The sequence below is a fragment of the Rhinolophus ferrumequinum genome, chromosome 14, assembly GCF_004115265.2.
Source record: "Rhinolophus ferrumequinum isolate MPI-CBG mRhiFer1 chromosome 14, mRhiFer1_v1.p, whole genome shotgun sequence".
In the NCBI taxonomy this organism is placed as follows: domain Eukaryota; kingdom Metazoa; phylum Chordata; class Mammalia; order Chiroptera; family Rhinolophidae; genus Rhinolophus; species Rhinolophus ferrumequinum.
In genome coordinates, this window is record NC_046297.1 from 36,352,693 (window position 1) to 36,364,469 (window position 11,777).

At 39.7% G+C, this 11,777-nt stretch overlaps 3 pseudogenes; all 3 read left to right on the forward strand.

Moving 5' to 3' along the window:
* The first annotated feature begins 640 nt into the window (after positions 1-640).
* Positions 641-1,837, forward strand: LOC117034187 (SWI/SNF-related matrix-associated actin-dependent regulator of chromatin subfamily E member 1-like; annotated as a pseudogene).
* A 584-nt stretch (positions 1,838-2,421) lies between these two features.
* LOC117034049 (26S proteasome regulatory subunit 4-like) lies at positions 2,422-3,738 on the forward strand (annotated as a pseudogene).
* A 1,403-nt stretch (positions 3,739-5,141) lies between these two features.
* On the forward strand, positions 5,142-5,464 carry LOC117034102 (cytochrome c-like; annotated as a pseudogene).
* The last annotated feature ends 6,313 nt before the right edge of the window (positions 5,465-11,777 follow it).

Consider the following 11,777-nt stretch of genomic DNA (forward strand, 5'->3'; position numbering starts at 1 on the left):
CTACTCTATCCGACAGCCCAGGGTTAGAGGCTGTTTGCTTCTCTTGCTTTCCTGGTTCCACCTAAGATTCCTGGATTCTAGTGTAACTCTGACAAGGAAAGGGCACCCCAAATTGTTTACAAAACAAATATTTATGGAATGTCTACCGTGGGCCAGGTCCATGTTTCCCAAAATGTGTGTGAAGAACCCTAGCATGCTGCAGAGAACCCACAGAAGCTCTGAGGGGTGTTGTACTTTTTCGAGGGAGGCATGTGTTGGATACCACAACCCCTTATGTTGCAAGGAAGGTCACAGTTTCAACATTAGATTGTGCTACATTCCTCTTTAGATGCTGTCCATCTTTGTGAAGCTGAGTTTTTCAGCAGCTGCTATGATAAAAATGCAGGGACTGTAAGAAAGTCAACGTGGAACAGGAAGCCAGGGGAGAAATGTTCAATCTAATTTCAAGGTTGGAGGAGCTGGTGGTGCCAGCAGGGCACATGTCCTATTGTTAAGTAAGGATGGTAGGAATTAAATAAAATGGGAGGATGGGGGGGAGGGTGCGTGGGACAAAGGGAGCCGAGGCTGGAGCTGCGAGCGCTTTTTCTGCACGAGGTGTCTCAGGTTCATTCTTAAGGAACTGAGAACTTAATCTTCCAAAATGTCAAAAAGACCATCTTAGGCTGTCCCTTCTCCCCCAGCTCCTGCAATGCAAAAGCCCAGCACACCAGGGTTTGTGGGATACAATCCATACAGTCATCTCGCCTACAACAACTACAGGCTGGCAGGCTGGGAGGGAACCTGGGCACCAACAGTGGGGTCATTCCAAAACCCCCAAAGCCACCAGATAAGCCGCTGATGCCCTACATGAGGTACAGCAGAAAGGTCTGGAACCAAGTAAAGGCTTCCAACCCTGACCTAAAGGTGTGAAAGATTGACAAGATTATTGGTGACATGTGGCGAGATCTCACTAATGAAGAAAAACAAGAATATTTAAATGAATATGAAGCAGAAAAGACAGAGTACAATGAATCTATTAAGGCCTACCATAATCTCCCTGCATACCTTGCTTACATAAATAGAAAAAGTCGTGCAGAAGCCGCTTTAGAAGAAGAAAGTCGAGAGACAGTCTCACATGAAGGAGAACCTTACATGAGCATTCAGCCTGTTGAAAACCCAGATGATTATGATGATGGCTTTTCAATGAAGCATACAATCACCACCCATTTCCAGAGAAACCACCGCCTCATCAGTGAAATCCTTAGTGAGCGTGTGGTGCCAGACGTTTGGCCAGTTGTCACAATAGCTAGAATGCAGGTCATCAAATGTCAGATCCAGTCCTTAATGGTTCATCAGCAAAAACTAGAAGCTGAACATCTTCAAATAGAGGAGCGACACCAGGAAAAGCAGAGATTCATTTGACAATGAACTTAAAAGTTTATGTGGTTTGAAAGTAGATGTGGATATGGAAAGAATTGCAGCTGAAATTGCACAGGCAGAGGAACAGGCTTGCCAAAGGCAGGAGAAAAAGGAAAAAGAGGCAGCAGAATAAGCTGAACACAGTCAGAGCAGTACTGTTCCTGAGGAAGAGCAAGCCGCTAATAAGACCGAAGAAAAGAAAGAAGACATGAGCGTTTTGGTGGAGACAAAAGAGACACACCTTGAAGAAATGACAGAAAGCCAACAGAATGGTGCAGAAGGCATGTCTACTCCTGAGGACAAGGAGAGCAGGCAGGAGGGGTTGGACAGTATGGCAGAGGAAGGGCCCAGAGATAGTAACACTGGCTCGGAGAGCAACAGTACAACAGTGGAGGAGTCACCAACAGATCCCATACCAGAAGATGAGAAAAAAGAATAAATGTGGCCTTGTTTTATGTGTTCTAAATATTTTTTTTAAATGAAAAAATGTTTTTGAGTTGTTTTTTTTTAAAAAAAAGAATGAAATAAAATGTTATTTTCTTTCCAGTTTGTGTGCTTTATGTTTTTTAAACAGCTACAAAGTTGTTAGGAAACAAATACTTATAGTTTGGACCTAACTACTATTAGATATCTCTTTTGCCCTAGGTGCTCCATGAAAAATCTGCTGAAACACCAGTTTCACCGAGAATGTCTGGGAAGCACCCTACAAGGCACTCACCTAGGCCCTTGGGATGGTGGGCAAACAAAACAAAGACCCTGCTTTGTGGAGCTTACATGATGGGTGCACTGGGGAGACAGATAGTAAGCAACCCGGTGAAAAGCAAAGCTTGAGTTGGGTTTTCCTCTGAGCCCACAGGATAGGGTTTGGGAATCAGAATTAGGTTGACTTAAAGGGGAAAAAAAGGATTGTATTTCTTATATACCAGACTCTGTAGATATTGATTTATTACATATACACGTGTGCTGAGCTGTGTGCAATTATTTTAATGGGTGATTTATTTTAAGAGTGTTCATGGAGCAGAATCAAGATGGGTCAAAGTCAGAGTGGTGGTCATGGTCCTGGAGGTGGCAAAAAGGATGACAAGGACAAGACAAAGAAATATGAACCTGCTGTATCAACTAGAGTGGGGAAAAAGAAGAAAACAAAGGGACCAGATGCTGCCAACAAACTGCCACTGGTGACACCTCACATTCAGTGCGGGTCAAAATTATTGAAGTTAGAGAGAATTAAAGACTATCTTCTCATGGAGGAAGAATTCTTAGACGTCAGGAACAAATGAAGCCTTTAGCAGAAAAGCAAGAGGAGGAACGATCAAAGGTGGATGATCTTAGAGGGACCCCAATGTCGGTAGGAAGCTTGGACGAGATCATTGATGACAATCACATCATTGTGTCTACATCTGTGGGCTCAGAATATTATGTCAGCATTCTTTCATTCGTAGACAAATATCTGCTGGAGCCAGGCTTCTCAGTTCTGCTCAACCACAAGGTGCATTCTGTGATAGGGGTGATGACAGATGACAAGGACCCCTTGGCCACAGTGATGAAGGTAGAAAAGGCCCCACAGGAGACCTATGCTGACATTGGGGGGTTGGACAACCAAATCCAGGAAACTAAGGAATCTGTGGACCTTCTTCTCATTCATCCTGAATATTATGAAGAGATGGATATAAAGTTCCCTAAGGGGGTCATTCTCTATGGTCCACCCGGCACACGTAAAACCTTATTAGTCAAAACAGCAAACCAAACCCCGGCCACTTTCTTGAGAGTAATTCGCTCTGAACTGATGCAGAAGTACCTGGGCGATGGGCCCAAAATCACTTGGGAATTGTTTCGAGTTGAAGAACACGCACCATCCCTCGTGTTTATTGATGAAATTGATGCCATTGGGACAAAATATATGACTCAAATTCCAGTGGTGAGAGAGAAATTCAGCGAACAATGTTGGAACTGTTGAACCAGTTGGATGAATTTGATTCAAGGGGAGACCTGAAAGTTATCATGGCTACAAACAGAATAGAAACTTTGGATCCAGCACTTATCAGACCAGGCTGAATCAAGGGGAAGATTGAGTTTCCCCTGCCCGATGAAAAGACCAAGAAGCACATCTTTCAGATCCACACAAGCAGAATGATGCTGGCCAATGACGTGACACTGGATGACTTGATCATGGCTAACGATGACCTCCCAGGTGCTGACATCAAGGCAATCTGTACAGAAGCTGGTCTGATGGTCTTGAGAGAATGTAGAATGAAAGTAACAAATGAAGACTTCAAAAAATCTAAAGAAAACGTTTTTTATAAAAAGCAGGAAGTCACCCCTGAGGGGCTCTATCTCTAGTGAATCGCAGTTGCCTTCAAGGAAATGGTTGGGGTGCCCCACCCCTTAGAGGGATGAGGTTGGGGAAGGTGCCCAGAGGAATCCATGTCCCAGTTGATCTTCATTAGCAAAACCTCCTGTGTATTTTGTACCTTTCTGAACATGATGTGCAGTGTTCTCTTCCCAATAAAGCATGCTCTTTCTCAACCAACCAACCAACCAAACAAACAAACAAAGAGTGTTCATGGAAGTGAGGAAAACAAATATCTTCATGGGAACTCTGCAAAGCCACTGCACCAGTCCTCAGGGTTAGAAAAGGACTACTGGTGTCTCTGCACCCCATGGAGACTGATCATTGGTCAGGAATGGGAAGGTCAGTCTCAGTCTGTACTCTACTCAGCTTTCTTGACTAGGCCTCTCCTCACCCATATGCCCAGGAGTGGGTTGGTGTCTATCTACAGCCAAATCTGTTTCTGTGTGTCCTTTGCATTCTGCTCCCAATACCAACTGCTCTCCCTCATGTCTGCCTCCTAGCTTCTATTTTTTTTTTTTTTTTTTACAGCTTCTGCTTTCTTTCTTTGAATGTTTCTTCACTTCTGCCTCTACTATAGCCTGCTAACTCTTTCCACATATCTCTGGGTTACATTTCAGAAAGAATCTAATTGGTCCATTTACTAACTTGTCCCTACTGGGCAAAGCTCTTATTGGTGTCCCGCTCGTAATCCATTAGTCAGCAAAGGGATTAACAGTACTTGTGTCTTCCTTGGCCTGGTCATCTGTGGCCACAGTTGTGAGCAGCTTGTGAGGAACCATCTAAGGATTCTTTCTCAATAGAGCAGTGGATAGAACATTGCAGATATGCAATGTCTGAGCCTTATACTCTCAGAGTAGATGTTACCCTCTTCTGGTTTTATTTTAGAAAAAAGAATTACTCAAATTATTCACCAAAATTTAAAATATCACTTACAAATGCTCCTAAAGAGAAATACATGGGAGTAAGCCTAATAAAACATGTGTCGGGTTTATATGCTGTAAACTATATAATGCTGATGAAAGAAATAAAAAAAGATCTAAATAAATGGAGACATGTCATGTTCATGGATTGGAAGACTAAATATATTAAAGATGTCATTTCTCCCCAAATTGATCTAAAGGTTGAATGTAACTCCTATGAAAATGCCAGCAAGATGTTTTGTAAATATACACAAAATTATTCTAAAATTTATATGGAAAGGCAAAAGGAACTACAATAGCTAAAACAATTTTGAAAAAGAAAAACCGAATAGGAGGATTCAGTCTACCTAATTTCAAGACTTATTATATAACTACAGTAATCAATAAACAAGATTGTATGGAAGAAAGAGAGGGACACCCGGCTTTTGAGTGTGAGTGTCTGTATCAAGTGACAAAAGAGCGATTTAAAAATGGGTGATCTTGAGAAGTGCAAGATTTTTGTTCAGAAGTGTGCCTAGTGAAAAACGGAGGCATACTGTGGAAAAGGGAGGCAAGCACAAGACCAGGCTAAATCTCCATAATCTGTTTGGGCAAAAGACAGGTCAGGCTCCTGGATTTTCTTACATGGATGTCAACAAGAACAAAGGCATCACTTGGGGAGAGGAAACGCTGATGCAGTATTTGGAGAATCCCAAGAAGTACATCCTTGGAACAAAAAAGGATCTTTCCTGGCAGTAAGAAGACTGCAGAAATGGCAGACTTGATAGCGTATTTCAAAAAGACTACTAAGTAGTAATAGTTGGCTGCCCTATTTATCACAAAACAGAAATGTCTCATGACTTTTTTTTATGTGTGCTATATTTAAATTGCTCTCATACACCAGAATTCAGATCATGAATGGCTTATAGAACATTTCTTTTGGGCAGTCCTGATTTAACTATGATTGGCTTGTGGTTAAATGAATATGATCAGCTTTTTGAACTTTGATGGTAATTTTGGTTCAGCAAGTGTTATCACTGTTTTTCCTTCTAGAGATATGATTGGACATAATTAGTGATGTTCAACTTTTCACAGAGATTGTTAATGTCATCTCAAAACTTGTAAAAGATTGGTTTTATATTTAGATTTATGTAACTGGTTATATTAATTTGTTTAAATACTGAGGAAATCCCTTCACTGTCTCATAGAACAGCAAGACTTGTTTGTATTTCAAGTTGTGATTAGCTTGTTAAAAGGCAAGAAATGAAGATAAGGTGGCAGTGTCACTTTATCTTTTTGGTCCTAACTATGCTAATTTAATTACAATTCCCAGTATCTAAACTGTTGCCTTTTACTTATTGAAAGGTATTTTAGTGTGGTTTATGTATAATACCAAATAAAGAATATTTAACTTCTCACATTTTATAGATGATTTATAAGGTCAGATGCTTTTAAAATTCAGCATGACAAGATACAGTAGCAAACTTTGCTTGTGAATTCTTTACTAAGTCAGACTAAGTTATAGTTCAGAATTGTTTTTTAAACAGTGATTCAAAAACACAACTGTAGAGCTACTGTATAATGGTGCTTTTGCCAACTCATTAGAAAGATTAAAGTAAAAGAGAATAGACTACAGCAAAAAATTGTAAATTATGTGATCATAAGGATTAAGATAATTAACAACAAAATCACAGATTAAAAAAAAAAGATTGTGTGGAGGGTTAGACACAGAGATTAATGAAACAGAACAGAGAACCCAGAAAAAGACCCACACAAATAGAGCCAACTGATTTTTTAAAATATTTTTTTCAATTACAGTTGACATACAATATTATATTAGTTTCAGATGTACAACACAGTGATCATTTATATAACTTACAAAGTGATCATCCTAATAAGTCTAGTACCCACCTGACAGCATACATAGTTATTACAGTATTATTGACTATATTGCTGATGCTATACTTTATATCCCCATGACAATTTTGTAACTACCAATTAGTACTTCTTAATCCCTTCACCTTTTCACCTATCCTTCTAACCCCCTTCCCATCTGGCAATCATCAAAATATTCTTTATATCTATGAGCTCGTTTCTGTTTTGTTTGTTTGTTTATTTTGTTCTATGGTATTTGTCTTTCTCTGTCTGACTTACTCCACTCAGCACAATACCCTTCAGGTCCATTCATGTTGTTAAAGATGGCAAGATTTCATTCTTTTTATGGCTGAGTAATATTCCATTGTATATATGTACCACCTCTTCTTTATTCATTCATGATGGACAGACAGGTTGCCTCCATACCTTGGCCATTGTAAATAAAGCTGCACTGAACATACAGATGCATATATCCCTTTGAAGTAGTGTTTTGGGTTTTTCGGATAAATACCTAGAAGTGGGATTGCTATGTCCTTCTTTGTCTCTTGTTATAGCCTTTGTTTTAAAGTCTATTTTGTCTGGTACTAATTATTGCTACCAAGCTTTTTTTTTTCTTTTCGTGAAATATCTTTTTCCCATTCCTTTACTTTCAGTCTGTTTGTGTCTTTCCATCTGAAGTGAGTCTCTTGTAGGCAGCATATGTAAGGATCTTGTTTCTTATCCATTCAACCACCCTATTTTTTTTAATTGGAACATTCATTCATTTACATTGAAAGTAATTATTGATACATATATAGTTATTGCCATTTTATTATTCATATTTTTTTATCTTTTCTTCTTCTTCTCCTCCTCCTCCTCCTTTTTCTTCTCCTCCTCCTCCTCCTCTTCTTCTCCTTCTTCTTTTTCTTTTTCTTGCAGTCCCTTTAATATTTCTTGTAACACTGGTTTGGTAGTGATGAACTCCTTTAGTTTTTCCTTGTCTGGGAATCCTTTATCTGTCCTTTATTTTTAAATGATAACTTTGCTGTGTAGAGTAATCTTGGTTGTAGGTTTTGCTTTCCATCACTTTGAATATTTCATGTCAATCCCTCTGGCCTGCAAAGTTTCTGTTGAGAAATCAGTTGAGAGTCATATGGGAGCTCCCTTGTACGTAACTAATTGCTTTTCTCTTGCTGCTTTTTAGATTCTCTCTTTGTCTTTAACCTTTGACATTTTAATTATGATGTCTTTAATTATGTTGGCCTGTTTAGGTTCATCTTGTTTGGTACTCTGTGCTTCCTGGGCTTGTATGTCTATTTCCTTCACTGAGTTAGGGAAGTTTTCTGTCATTATTTCTTCAAATAGGTTTTCAATTCCTTGTTCTCTCTCTTCCCCTTCTGTTACGCTTGTGATGCAAATGTTGGAATGCTTGATATTGTCCCAGAGACCCCTTAAACTATCCTCATTTGTTTTAGATTATTTTTTCTGTTTGCTATTCTCATTGGGTGTTTTATGATACTTTATCTTGCAAATCACGGATTTGATCCTTTACTTCATCGAATATACTGTTGATTCCCTTTAATATGTTCTTCATTTCTGACTTGTTCCTTTTTATGTTTTCTATTTTGATTTTTGTGTCTCCTATCTCTTTGTAGAAATTCCCACTGATGTCTTTGCGCATCCTTATAGCTATCATTTTGAACGCTGAATCTGGAAGACTGTTGTCTCTTGTCTCCATTTTGTTTAGTTCTTTTTCTGGAGTTTAGTTCTGATATTTCATTTGGGACTGTCTCTTTGTCTTTCCATTTTGGCTGTCTTCCTGTGTTTGTTTCTATGCATTAGGTAGAGCTGCTATGTCTCCTGGTCTTGGTAGAGTGGCCTTATGTAGTAGTTATTCTGTGTGGCCCACTGGCACAGTCTTCCTGGTTACCTGAGCCAGATGCTCCAGGTGTGTCCCTGGTGTGGGTTGTGTGTGCCCTCCTGTTGTAGTTGAGCCTTGGTTGCTGTTTGCATGTTAAGAGGAGTGATTAATTGGCTGTGAGGACTGACCATGACTACAATAGAGGAGCTGTTGTGCAGAGGTGACCCTACAGGGTGGGATTTGCTTTAGCAGGGTTCTGGTGCCTGCCCCTTTGTGTGTGTCATCTGTGGATGTAGCCTGGTGGTGCTCTGGTTTCCTGAGCTGGCCACTGGGTGTGCCAGTCCCAGGATTCCTGGGCAGGGCTCTGCTGCAAGCCAATTTCAGCATCTGTCTATGCCTTGCCCAGGGCAACCTGGCATGAGCCACAAAGTGTTCCCCAGATGTCTTCCACCTGTGCTGGGCTTGGAGGTGCTGGGAAGAGGCTAAGCTGCAAACAGACGGGCTGCTGCTAGTGCCAGGCTTGGGGCTGTTTAACAAGAGGTATGGGGCTCGCTGAGGCCAGATGCTGCTTGTTTGGGTTTTGTGAACCTTTGAGAGATTTTAAGAAAGTCTGAAGCATGAACCAAGACAGGCCATTTGTATGGAAAAGCCATTGGAAGCAGCTTGGGAGGGTCCACAGTTGGGTGGGGTGGATTCTCAGGGAATCACCAGGTAAGGGCAACCCATGTTAGCTAGGTTGATGGGACTCAGATATGGCAGCTCCCTTTATCTGCTTACTGGATGTGGGGGATTTTTCAACAGATAAACAATGGCTTCTGCCAGAACTACTGTCTAAGAGAAAGCTGCCCCTCCAGCCCTCACCCTGTAGCTAGACAATTCGTTCCTCCCCATACATCCCTGGTGCTCTTTGAGCTTCCTCAGATTTGGAGCCCAGAGTAAGTGAGTACATCTGTGAGTAAGTTGGGCCCTTTAAAAGGAACACCTGGGACTCCAGCTGCCCTTTAAGAAGAACACCTGGGACTTCAGCTGCCCTCTGTCTCACTCAGCCAAAATCTCTGCTGTTTTTCACAGCCAAAAGTTGTGGGACTTCTCTTCATGGCAGTGGAACCCTGGGCTGGGGAGCCTGGTGTGGAGCTGGGCTCCTCATGGCGGACCTCCAATGCTGAGGAATCCCTCCTGATTTATAACTGCCACATGTGGGTGTGGGGACCAATCTGTTCCTCATCTCTGTCCCTCCTACCAGTCTCGAGGTGGCTTCTTCTGCATGTAGAACTTCTTCAGTTGTAGAACTCTTCAGCTAGACTTCAGGTGATTCTATAGTGTAGGTGTAATTTTGATGTGGTCATGAGAGGATGCAAGCACAGCATTTACCTACTCTGCCATCTTGACTGGAACTCCCAACTGATTTTTTTATGAGAAAGCAATTCAACTGACAACATATAACCCTTTCAACAAATGGTGCTAGAGTAATTAGACATCATGGAGGGGTAAAAAAGAACTGTGGCCTATGTGTCATATCTTATATAAAAAATAGCTCAAAATAGATCATAGACTTAAATGTGAAACTACAAAACTGTCAGAAAAGAACATAAGAGAAAAACTTTCAGAATCTAGGGTTAGGCAAAGAGTTCTTAGGTTTGACACTAAAAATATGATACATAAAGTAAAAAAGGGATAAATAGTACTTCATCAACATTACAAACTTGCTCTGAGAAAGGCCCTTTTTTAAAAAAATTTATTGGGGTGACAATTGTTAGTAAAATTACATAGATCTCAGGTGTGTAATTCTGTATCACATCATCTATAAATTACATTGTGTGTTCACCACCCAGAGTCAGTTCTCCTTCCATCACCATATATTTGATCCCCCTTACCCTCATCTCCCACCCCCCAACCCCCTTACCCTCTGGTAACCACTAAATTATGTTTCCCAGATTAATTTTCAAACCCCATGGCCATCTTGTGGTTACTGATTGTTTTCTAATCCCCTCACCTTCCCCCTTACCCCTACCCCCCCTGCCAATCTAGCAACCCTCAGTTTTTCCTCTTTGTCTCCAAAACTGTTTCTGATTAGTTCATTCACTTATTCTTTTCTTTAGATTCCGCATATAAGAGAAAGGCCCTTTTAAAAGAATGAAAAGAGAGGCCACAGATAAAAAGTATTTGCAAACCATATAGTCCACAAAAGACTAGTATCTAGATTATATAAAGAACTCCCAAAACTCAACAATAAAGAAATCTAATTTAAAAATGTGCAAAATACATGTAAAGACATTTTACCAAAGAGAATATATGCCGTGTTTCCCCGAAAATAAGACCTAGCTGGACCATCAGCTCTAATGTGTCTTTTGGAGCAAAAATTAATATAAGACCCAGCATTAAATTATATTATATTATGTTATATTATATTATATTATATTATATTATATTATATTATATTATATTATATTATATTATATTACTGGTCTTATATTATGTTAAAATAAGACCAGGTCTTATATTAATTTTTGCTTCAAAAGACTCATTAGATCTGATGGTCCGGCTAGGTCTTATTTTCGGGGAAACATGGTAGATGGCAAATAAGTACATGAAAAACTGTTCAACATCATTAGCCATTAGGGAAATTAAATTAAAACCACAATGAGATATTAATACTGATAGATGTTAAATAAAAAATTGTGACAATACCAAATTCTGGTGAACATGCAGAGAAACTGGATTATTTATATATTGCTGGTGGGAATGTAAAATAGTACATTGATTCTGAAAAATAGTTTGGCCATTTCTTTTAAAACTAAACAAGCAACTACCATATGACCCAGCAATTGCACTCTTGAGGCATTTATCCCAGAGAAATGAAGACTTATGTTGACATAAAAACCTGTACAATAGTGTTTATAGCTACTTTATTCATAATATCCCAGAATCAGAAACAACAAAGATGTCTTTCAGTGGGTGAATGGTTAAACAAATTGCGGTACATTCATACCATGGAATACTACTCAGCAGTAAAAAGGAACAAAGTATTGATACAGGCAATGACCTAGATGAATCTCCAGAGAATTATGTTGGATGGAAAAAAAAGCACAAAGGTGTATGTACTGTACAATTCCATTTATATAACTTTCTGGAATCTATAAGAATGAAATTATAGGTATTGAGAACAGATTAGTAGTTTCCAGGGGTTAAGGAGGAGGTGGAGGTGGGTATAGCCATAAAAGGGCAACAGGAGGGACCCTTCAGTAATGGAAATGTTCTGTATCTTGACTGTTTCAATGTCAATATACCAGGTCTGATATTTACTATAGTTTTGTAGGATATTACCATTGGAAGGAACTGATAAAGGGTACATGGGATCTATCTATATTATTTCTTGCCACTGTATGTGAATCTATAATTATCTCAAAATAAA